This window comes from Liolophura sinensis, chromosome 1 (assembly GCF_032854445.1).
Source record: "Liolophura sinensis isolate JHLJ2023 chromosome 1, CUHK_Ljap_v2, whole genome shotgun sequence".
NCBI lineage: Eukaryota > Metazoa > Mollusca > Polyplacophora > Chitonida > Chitonidae > Liolophura > Liolophura sinensis.
In genome coordinates this window covers 25,045,286-25,056,328 of record NC_088295.1, presented here as the reverse complement: position 1 = coordinate 25,056,328, position 11,043 = coordinate 25,045,286, and the positions used below count along the sequence as shown (strand labels likewise).

At 40.0% G+C, this 11,043-nt stretch overlaps 1 protein-coding gene across 2 annotated transcripts in view; it reads left to right on the top strand.

The window, feature by feature from the left end:
- The first annotated feature begins 654 nt into the window (after positions 1-654).
- Positions 655-11,043, top strand: part of LOC135471333 (allatostatin-A receptor-like) — a 31,044-nt gene continuing 20,655 nt past the window's right edge. The window contains exon 1 of one of the 2 annotated variants that reach the window (XM_064750528.1): positions 655-697. The gene's annotated coding sequence lies outside the window, so the exon portion shown is untranslated. Of the gene's footprint in view, positions 698-4,404; positions 4,513-11,043 lie in introns of those variants that run through there. The other variant, XM_064750537.1, reaches the window with a different exon arrangement.

The following is an 11,043-nucleotide window of genomic DNA, read 5'->3' as shown; positions in this document are numbered from 1 at the left end:
CAATTCCTGATAAGAGTCTGTAGGGTGAAAAGCCAGACTGTTCAGCCGCCATCCCCATTCCCGAAATTGCCGCTTGATATGGTGCACGCAGTTGATAAATCGTCGTTTCAGTGTGAGAAATCTGATAAAAGCGTAGTGCATCATGGCTGGTCCACTATCGCGATAGCTACCCATTGCCATCCTTCTCTGCGTGATGCATACACCTTATTCAACAACTCATGCCTTGATTAATGCCCTGGTATGGTACTTTTATTCTTGCCTGACTACCATGATGTGTTATTATTCTAGTCAACAACCGCCGTCAGATATGTACTGTAGTGTTGATAAGTCATTAGTCCGAATTGTCCCGAAGGCTCCACGACTCCCGGTGTTAGTTTTCCCAGCACCTAGCCAATAAAATGTTCATGTAACTGGCATTTAGCGCCAGGCCCTCTCACTTACAGAGAGCGGAAGATTTAATTCCGCCGTGGTGACTAGGGTGTAACGATGAAGTTCCAGCACAGCCACAGCGCGATGCTCTCTCCGAGCTTAACAGTCAGCCCACGTGATATTCCTGTATCGGCATCCTCTCTCGGGTAAGCAGAGCTACGCTTTGGTCGATGTATCGGCCTGCTTTTCTTATCAGCTGTATTTGTCCTCTGACAGCGCCAACGACTCACTCGGGCCCGATCACAGCGGAAACTTCCCTCATCATCAGGTAAGTCGCAGATCCGAAAATGTTGACATCTTAATCCTTGTATCATGCTTTGTACTTTTAGGGATTTAGCAGATTCACCAACGAAAAACTTATTTTTGTAGACTACAATGAAAATCTTTACATAGAAGCATTTCTATCTGCTAAGTAATAATAGTGTGAAAGAAGTCAGAACGTATGACAGCCGGTGGTGTGGGTAATTTGCAGCCAGATCCATATGTGTTAAATCTGAATGTACACGAAAGGCTTCTGTACCGTCAGTCGTGTTCGGGTGGCATAAGTACTTAACTACCCCTTACCATCAACATAAAATTTCTCTTCAATACTCTTCAATTGCCTGCTGGCGTTTTAGTAAAATTGTTATGGTTTCCAGCAAACTTTTGGTTTCACTTAACACAGCGCAATCTCCGCCAGGTTTCACTATCTACAACAGCTGGAAATCTTAGGCCTCGTTAAGCGCAAAACACCATCAATCAGATGGCCATCAGAATTCTGTCTAATGAAAACAGCTCGTCATCTCCTCCTCAACTCTCCTCTTCAACTATGTTAAACATTGCCACCGACTTTATGACCACCTATCGGTCGTGATTTGAAACGGATGGGTCAGTTTTATTGGCACAATGTATTTAACGGTCCTGTTTTGAGACATACAGAGAGAAAAACAAATGTCATCGTTAAAATTTTGCATATAGTAGAGGTTACTACTGTGTAGAGTACGCCAGCCAGAGTAGTTAGTCGTTTATATGTCTGTGATAGCCCAACTCTGAACGTGACGTTTAGCATAATTTTATGTCGCCGTCGTGCGGAAGAACACGTACGTTATCTGATATAGACTATTTGAATTTTAATCCAAGGCCAGGTGTAATTAACTAAATATTTTGAATGGCAACGTTCTACAATTGTTCTCTTGGATGGGAAGCGCCATTACAAACTAATCTCCCCCTCCCCCCGTCCCTGCTGTTCTACATGTGCTTGGCTTGTGTTAAGGCTATGGCGGTAAAAATATTTATAATTTGATTCAACCTATTTAACATATTTTTATCTCTATGGTAAGTATTTTCCTAAAATCTACGGCGGTAGATCAAACAGCTCATATAGGTTCATAGCTGTTAAATTTGATCAACGGAAAAAAGGATAAGTTTGAAAATTATGTTTTGGCAATATTAATTTTTTCTAATGCGGTGAGCTTTGCATTGAATAGTAAATTCGCAACGAGTTCAAAATTCTTATTGTTGTTACCTAGTCTTACAATTATTGTTGAGCTCCTTATCACTAATGTCCTACATGAAACATTCGAGCTCAATGACCAGTTGCATGTCACAGAAGAACGATTGGTCGAGCTGAGGTTTACAGTATATGCGAACTGTTCTGGATTTAACAAACTGTATATTATATACGATTAACTATCTTAACAAAAAGTACTTGAATCCCATGGCTTTCTTCCTTGTTTTATTGCACGCCGTTCTGTAAATTGACCTTTATTACAGAAAGATTGAATATGTGTGTACAAGTATTGTCAATCTAAATGCATGAAGGTAAATGTGGTGTGGGCATGCCAAAATTATTTTAGTATAAATACCCACAAGGATACCATAAAAAAACTTTTTTTCCTCATTTGATAGTTATTTATTAATGCCACGGCTGTGTGCTTTCATGGAGTTTTTAATTACCGTAAGAAATAGTTTTGGTATTACCACGGCTCTAGCCATTGCCATTGAGAAAGGACAAAAAATAATCGAATGATTGCATTACATAGATGACGAAAAGAACGAGTTCGTTTTCCGCAACTGGAGGACAATTCTCGCTCGTCAAGTCTCTGGTTTACGCATATGGCTTCCATCGCCATTACTGACAGTAGTCAGGCTTGGGTCGAATAAATAAGCACGACGACTCCCGCCTTGTAGTTGGCTTCACAATTAATATTTGATAAAGCCATAAACTACTTTCCGTCATAACTCACGGTCTGTGGTACTTCGCTGTGTGTTCATGGCTGCCTTATCTTCGTCTAACACGCTGGTGAAAATACGTCAGAACAGCAACATTTTGTATCGTCTCCTCGGACGCTCTCCTGATATTTGTCCTCGTTGATCATCGCCGCATTTCCGGACTTTCAAGGTAAGGAAAGAGGATAAAAACACCTACCCCCCCCCCCTCCCCCCGCATATATTCTATCAACCAGGGGTAGTTTGTCAGAACGGAGTTGCAGGTGACGGATAAATGCTGATAAAGATTAGACTATAAACCATGGCTGGAGATCCTATAAACTCGCTGGAGTATGCATGTACGTTTGCACAGGTCCAACTTCCCATCCTCTCTGAAATAACCTTCATTATTTACTGCTTGTCATCTTGCGGCTCTTATGTCGTAGGGGGTCTTAAAGTTTTCATTCTTCCACGTCCAGTTAAATTCTGCCACATTTGTTTCTTTTTTTTTAATCCATACTTAGCATCTAACATACTTATTTTGAGCCTTATACATGGGTTAAGCTTAGAATGAACATGTAGTTTAAGTTAAGCATTATAACATTCTTCTGCAGTGGAAAGAATATAAATGTTTTTTAAATGTGTAAACGCCACCAATCATACTCCGTGGCTAAAATATTTATGGTTAATTTACTTGATATGAAGATTGTGGAAACACCTACTGCGTTTACCGCAGGCTAATTGTGGTAATGATTACCGCTGTACCGAATGTAAGCATTGTGTCCTTTCGGTATCACAGCAACTAAACACCATATATTGAACTCAGGTGAAATGCCCTGCATACAGCGGAGCATGGGTAATGCATATCACGAAAAGGGATTTGTTCTTCCAAGTTATCATGTTGTATGGTATCAAACCTTCATAAACGAATTGCTTTTATACCATGTTGCATACATGGGATTAAGGGAGAAGAGAAATGACTTTTATGGTCGGTACCCTGACTTGTAGGTATACTAAATCTTCACATAATGAACTTTGATGACTGAAATCAAATCTTGAATGTGTTTTCTAGAAAACGTTGTACAGAATGATGTTGATTAACTTGATTCACGAAACTGGACATACTATCATCCGCAGCGGCATAGATTTGATGTTTCTATGTAAGTAGTACCAAGTGCGATATAAAATAGAATGACGTGATGAGAAGATTAGTTTCTTCTCATTAATAAGAGTCAGCTCTGTTCAACTTCTTGAAGCACGATTCAAGCCTTACAGGATGGACAAAGACAATGCAATTTTCTGTTGTTATACGCTAGAGTGCTTGTCGTCACAAACAAAATTCTCTGGCCTTTGGGTAATGGGGAACAAACTAGAAGTGCCAGCTTTGTTAAATCAAAGTACGGGGCTAAAGAGCCCGAATCATCTCCCCAGGAAATTCGATCCATGTCGGTGGGATTAAATTCTGTTGAGATTCTGCCACCTCGCTAAAACGATTAAGTCGGGACTGGAAGATGTTATTATACGCATGTGCAAAGCGGTTGGCTCACGTCACGTCGGCCACGGCATCCAAATGAAACTCCAAGTTTATCAACCGGCAATGACGTGTGCGTGGTATATTTTAATGACGTCATACTTCAGACCCGTATTGCTTAACGCAGCGATCCGCCATCAAAGTTTAGTTAGTGTTGCAAGCCAAAACAGATTATCAACTAAGATTCGAGTGTTCGGATGCCGTCATGAGCCGTACCTAGTAGCCATTGCTCTGCGTTAGCCAAGCGGTAAGCCTCGTCGATCAGCTTATCCCGGCAGATCCCAGTCACTGGTAGAGAGTGGAAGGTGTGGTTCCAGGCTCGTTCCGATAACACAACACTCTGTGGCTGATGTACACGTTCACAGGTAAGTCAAACCTTTCACTCGACTCTTTATGCCAGTACGAGAGGCTAGTTACCCGACGCAGGCGTGTGTTTGAGATGCACTCGAAATGGTTCCCCATTTACTTCTTGAGAGAACGTATCTGGACACTCCACAGTTTAAGGTATTCAAAATTAACTGACTTCATGACATTCAGCTTCGGCGGTTTGCCTCAACCGAATCCGTCTTGTCATCGCACGATGCACCTCGACTCGTACAATTGATTTCTCCTTAACACCTCGCTCAGTTAGGCACTATCCAGCGAGGAACACTTTCATCTTCAACCTGTTAATAAAAGAAATCGTGAACCCGTATTTTTTCTCATTCGCCTGGAGCGGTATAGCTCAAAAGGTGACGTTTTTTCAGCAGTAAAATGGATGAGTTTTGTTCTGGGCCTCAGATCAAAGTACGTGTGCAATGCACTACAGGCATTCCTTTGCGTGCCGAGTGTCGGTTTCTGTCTTATGCATGCCTCCTGTCATTTTCTAAAACTGAAATTTATAATGGTTTGACTGGCATTTCCTGTTGGCCGTAATCACCGCCAAACGATTGAATACCTGGGGAATTACATGTTGCACTATAGTTGTTCTTCACGCATTGTATTCGAGATTTACTATAATAGCCTTAAAGTCTGAGTTGTATAAGTGATTGATAAGAAAGCTTTGCTATTAAGGGATGAATTTTAAACCATGGCTAACCATACGCATCTTAAACCCATTCCCTGGGGAACTGGTTGCCTACAATAGAATAACGAGCTAGCAGTACGCATATTGCAGGAAATTATTTCCCATTAACCTCGGAAACGCCAAAACACCTACCTTCAAAGGGTATTTCGTTTCACAGTGAGCAACTGAGTTCGTTTTATCGTTGTTTGTTCTCTCTAATTCTGCACTTGTACATTGTCGTCTTTATTAAAGCATGGGCAGAAGTGTTTCTCAAGATACATGCTCTGCGGAATTTCATTAGGCACGAATAGAATGTGTTTTGTTTTCCGATGAGTGCCCAGATCTTCCCAAATAAGCAGGGTTTTCTTGTTTCATCCGGTAACTAGTGTGGATGGTCTTATTAAGCCTTAATACAGCTGAGACTGTGATCGTGGTGGATTGATTATCGGTAGATCTAAAGATCTTCTTCCTATGAACGAGATGTTTACTTTTTGTAATGTCTTTACCACAACGGCTCAGCAATCTAAAGGTCCACCAGCGTGTAATCCGGGTAATCACAGCCCCAACGCCGGAAGCGGGTCAAGATTTAGATATTTCATTATTCCGCACAATCATTTATCAATGGATTTTCGTCGGAGCTATGTTAGAATCATATCAGTGGTCATAAATCAGGCCATGAGAAGTGCTGGGGGAGAATACAGTGAATTGGCAAATATTACTCGTGACTCTCAGAACCGGCTTAGAACGGGAAGGACGCTTCGGCTGGGAATATCCAACCGGAAAACGACCTTCATATTAACTTGTGACAGATGTTTTTTTTTTTGCAAGACTCATAAGTCGACTACGCACACTGTGACAATCGTTACAAACTTTTATGTCTCACATTTCTTGAGATAGCATTTATGAAACACCATTTGAGCAAAATCCCCCCTAAAGGTTCTTTCTCACAAATCATCCGAGAAATAGGCAAACAATCATTGTAGATGTGTTATAAATTCACAAGCATTACAGGGGCAAAGTCAAGCATGATACCAAAGGCCGATCAAGGGAGATGTGGCAATAGATATAGATAGTGCATGCATAATACCAGTAGGACACATCAAATTGACAAAACTCGTTTTAACACCATGGGAGAATGACTTGGTTACTTTATATAATGGGCAAGTGTTTGGATGGCTATGTATATCAGGTAACATTCTTACTTATCATGTCGATAACTTAAGGTATAGCTTTGAACATTATCCGATACTCACATCTTGATTTGTTTGAAAACGACGAGAGCCATTGCGGCGCAGTTAGCCATGTGTTTATCACAATATCGCCCACCGGCTATTGCATGTGTGAACCACGTGGAAGATCTGCAGTCAAAACCATTCAGCATGTTGTAGTTTCACTGACTTGGCCTACAACTCTCAAGCACAGTTTATCAACACACATGTTGAGAATTGTGCTGATCACCACACAGGAGGCCCAAGATAACCACATGCTTCCGCGGTAATAAGATAGAGGTGAGGCTGGATATCATTGGCAGTGACCTTTCTACTCAGCAGAAGTGCAGCTGTAAGTGGAACCAAGTTACACTTAGTGCTTCTTTGTTTTGGTTACATAGACGTGCTAGATGGAAGTAAGTTCGAATTTAAACTCAGAAGCATCTTTGTCCATGCTGCAAACGTATAAAAATCCAAAGTACGGTGTCCTTTGGTAAAATATAGGATTCGGTTTTGGTCTTTCTAAACGACATGGCCGCGATTCTGTCATCTTTGCCTTTCTAAATTTTACCTAAAATAATCACACACATTCTTTCAGTTAAAGGGGTTAATGATGTAGATAAGAAAAAATATGCCCATCAATCTTCCAGTGGTTTTTCTCAGGGAAAAGGCTAGGCTTTTGGCATACTTCTTTGTTTGATACATTATCGTAACATATCACCTAAAGTCAAAAAGATGGTTTTGTGAATTGTAACTCATGATTACCAGGAGTTATGCGAATACCTAGTCGAATGAGCTGAACAATATATGGCCGTGGTTAATTTAGCATTGGATGAAATCCTCGAGCATGAGCTCAGTCTTTAACACCAGCAACACCTATTGGAATAAACGCGATAATTTGATGTAGTACTTCTCGGGATGGGAGGCAAATGTGGTAAACAATAAACAACTATATCTGAGTCGTACACTACTAATTATCAGCCTGAATGTCGAGGTAAAGAAATTTATTATCCTTCTCCGATGGAATGATACATTGAATGAGATGGACGTGGAATGTTATTTTAATGCACCGTATATGTATAATAGTATATGTATTCACATGTAGAAAAAAGAATATTTATTTGCAAAATGCATACCAGATCAAACACGCTTAATAAGATTGTGTCAGTAAAACTCAGTCTTAATGAAATAGTGGGCAGATATTTATTTTATGTAGAGGTCAGGAGAGAAATTCTACAAGTTCAGTTGGAGGTCCAGCTGATCACTATTTCATTGTGAATGGGGTTTTCTGACACAGGCTTACTAATCGTGGTTCTTACCCACAGTATTATATTTACTGTGCGTTGAAATCATTTTCATCCTTGATTTTTATCTGATGTTTTGCGCGGTACAAAAGAATATTTCACGTACAAGGCCGCGGCCAGTAATGTTGGGTTCGGGGAGGGGTGTGAGGGTGGGGGGAGGAATAACCGAAGGAAGCAAGTATGGGCTGCACTTGAATTCAAAGCGACCACATTGGTGAAAGATTGCTGAGTTATTGAACCGCCCTGGCTAACCGCTCGACCACTTGATGTTTAACAGTTACAGTATATTTCCTAAAAATTTAACTAAGTTTTCCTCAAAAAGTTTTCACGCTTTGTATAAGGCGCATGTATTCGGAATCTTTTTGTTCTTTCAGCAATCCGGGATTTGATGTCACACGTGTTTATCAATGCAAAAGTAAGGAAGAAATGGTTGGAATCATCTGGCATCATGCAATTCGATTCTCCTTTGACAAAGAAAAGCATACATACATTCGCGAAACAAACCTTCATTTAGAAGCTTACGCACCAAGCCATTTTATCGTGGAGACGTGGCTTAGCTGCATGGAAGTTCTCATGAGCTGGATTGAAACAGTCCCACTTACACCACTTTCACCGCTTTACAATCTGGCTACTTGAAAAGCAGGTGTAAGCCATGGTTGGCTTTTCACTGAGAGCTAGCCCTCTGTGGGCAATTATTCAGCAGTTGGGTTGGGTATCGGTCTATTGATACTTCGGTCACAGATTCCACTAGCAACCCAGAATTGTGGGCAATGGCGAATAATTGTGTCCGTGGAACGTTTATCGAAAGCCGCTTAAAGTAACGTTAGCTCGGCCAGGGTAAATTGATGTGACCGGATATACCCTGATCTGCTACTGTCTAAGGAGCTTTAGCCAATTCAGAAATTGGAAAACTCGAGACACATTAGCCTAATTCAAAGAAGAAGACATTTTTGGTAAAATTTATTGTACAAAAGGTCGTCTTAGCTCCTAATCTATTTAGAAAAGATTAGTTTGTCTTCGTAAATTGGGATTTGTCCCGAACGGTGCATACACTGCTGGGAAAATATATGAACCTAGCCTCATGTATATGTACATCGCATGCTACATCAAAAGAAAACATGTATTTCAGGAAACACCTATTTAGACTAACAGATACAGCTGTCTGCACGAGATTTCTTACTTGGCAATTTTGTAAGTACAGCATGTATGTATTCGTAAGGAAACAAACGCCATGCATGATATTTATGGAACTAGCAGTGATTTGTGGAGCACAAATGTAACAGAGGATGTTTGAGGATCCACAAGAATAATAAATAAGGCTGAGGGATAGAAAGAGTCCGTTGTGAATGAATAAGATAGCAGTGTTTGTCTGGTGTTCAAGCATTGCAAACTGATATGTACATGTAAAGGTAGGTTACACAAATACATCAATTATTACCAAATGAAATGTTTACAAGGATTTTTGAATTCATGCAATTTTATTTATATCGCATAAATATAGAACAAATATTGGTTATAACTGCATATTTTCCCTTGCATTACACAGTAAGAAAAAAAGCATTAAAAGAAAACAAAAAGACACGAAAACAACAGCAAAGATAAATGTGGTAATATTTCGTTGTTTCACACTAAATGAATAACATTTATACATGTGAGTTTATATTTATTTATATTTTATTGGCTAGGAGAGGCTTTAGTATGTGTCACTCACGTCAGTGTGTTGTATGTGGAATTACTTTACACATTATCTGAGACATCGAGATATAGTAATCGGCATGTTGTGTAAATGTATTTACCCGCGGATTATCTGTACCGGTAGCTAAAAGTAGAATCGCGATCCGTGTCGTTCATCGAAATTAAGATCCCAGTTTCTGTTTTTTAGACTGTGTATTTCGGCTATTCCCGTGGAATCCTTGCAATTCCACAAAGTACAAGATGGAAAAAAGTAGACAAACACCCTTTAAACCCTGATAATATGTTTGCCAGTCCAGCCGTTTTCATGAGAATGCGTGGTGACTTGGAATCCAAAGTTTAGCTTATTATCTCTCGGTAAGCTGTATTCAAATAGCCAGAAAACATTTCCGTTAAAAACGCTTCAGCCATTTTATGATCATTCCAAGCACTGATGTTTTGATAAACAGAAAGCTAATAGAAGATAAAAACACTTCGAAGATAACGAACGAAAGATTTTCGCATTGACACGCCTGTAGTAGTATGTGTCCCAACATGATTAAAAAAACAAAGATTTTACTGGCAACCGATTTTGTGGGAAAGGCCAACCACATTAAAGGCCAACCATAGCATTGTGTATAACGATCGTATATCTGCAGCATTAGAACAGGTTCTATTTGCCAAGCAAGCCAAATCCTAAATGTATGCTTCTGCTCTGTATGTTAACTCAGTAATTTCAGAGTGCACGGTTATGAAAGGTCTTCTTTCTGTAGCATAGAACACCACATATTTAGATTATTTACCGACCACTAACCAGTACACATCTGACAGAAATCACATCCGGCTGCATTTAGTTATGTACAACACTATACATAACATTGCCACAGCTACATGAAAAGACACGTCCTCCTCTGTTCAGCGTGTGTTTCAGAATTTCATAACAACGAAAATATCCGTTTCATAGGCTTGTTTCGGCGCAGCAGAGTGTAAACCACAAAACTGGCCTGGTGTTTCTGTGTAGGACTAGATGATGTACATGTACAATGCCTCTTCAGGAAAATTAAAACTAACAAACATAATATAACTTACAATATGTTGGATTTAGTTTGAAATTCTTCTGTATCACCGCTCAGCCTTTATAATCACACATGCATTGTTTTCTTTTCTAGCTTTTATAGGCAATTCGCGTCATTTAGTGTACGGAGGTGCATTGCAATTTACGCAACTCTTTAAAATTTTATTAGAATCCTTAATTCCGAGAGCGAGCATATACCACGGGGTGTCCTTAGCGTATATTTGCCTCAACTATTTCAAGTCTTTGCTGTAGAGTTTAAATTGCTTTCCAAATTTCCTTCACTAGTAAATGCCATCAATGTACTCGTGGAATGGCTGCTAGGGCTGGGTATAACGGCAAGTCGTGGCTATCAAGACACAATATAACCTTGAGAGCTATTCTTATGCTCAGTGTGTATATTCCTTTTGAGTCTCTCTCGATTCAGAATTTTGGATACAAAGCTGGAGCGTCATAAGTCTCATTGTAGGCATATTACATGGCATCTCGTAAATTATGGCGTTTCTGATAGCATCTCTTGAATCCAGGTCATAAGCTGCATCAAGACCTGTCGTTTACGTTTCGTATAGTCTAGATAATTTCAGGACCGTAAGGAG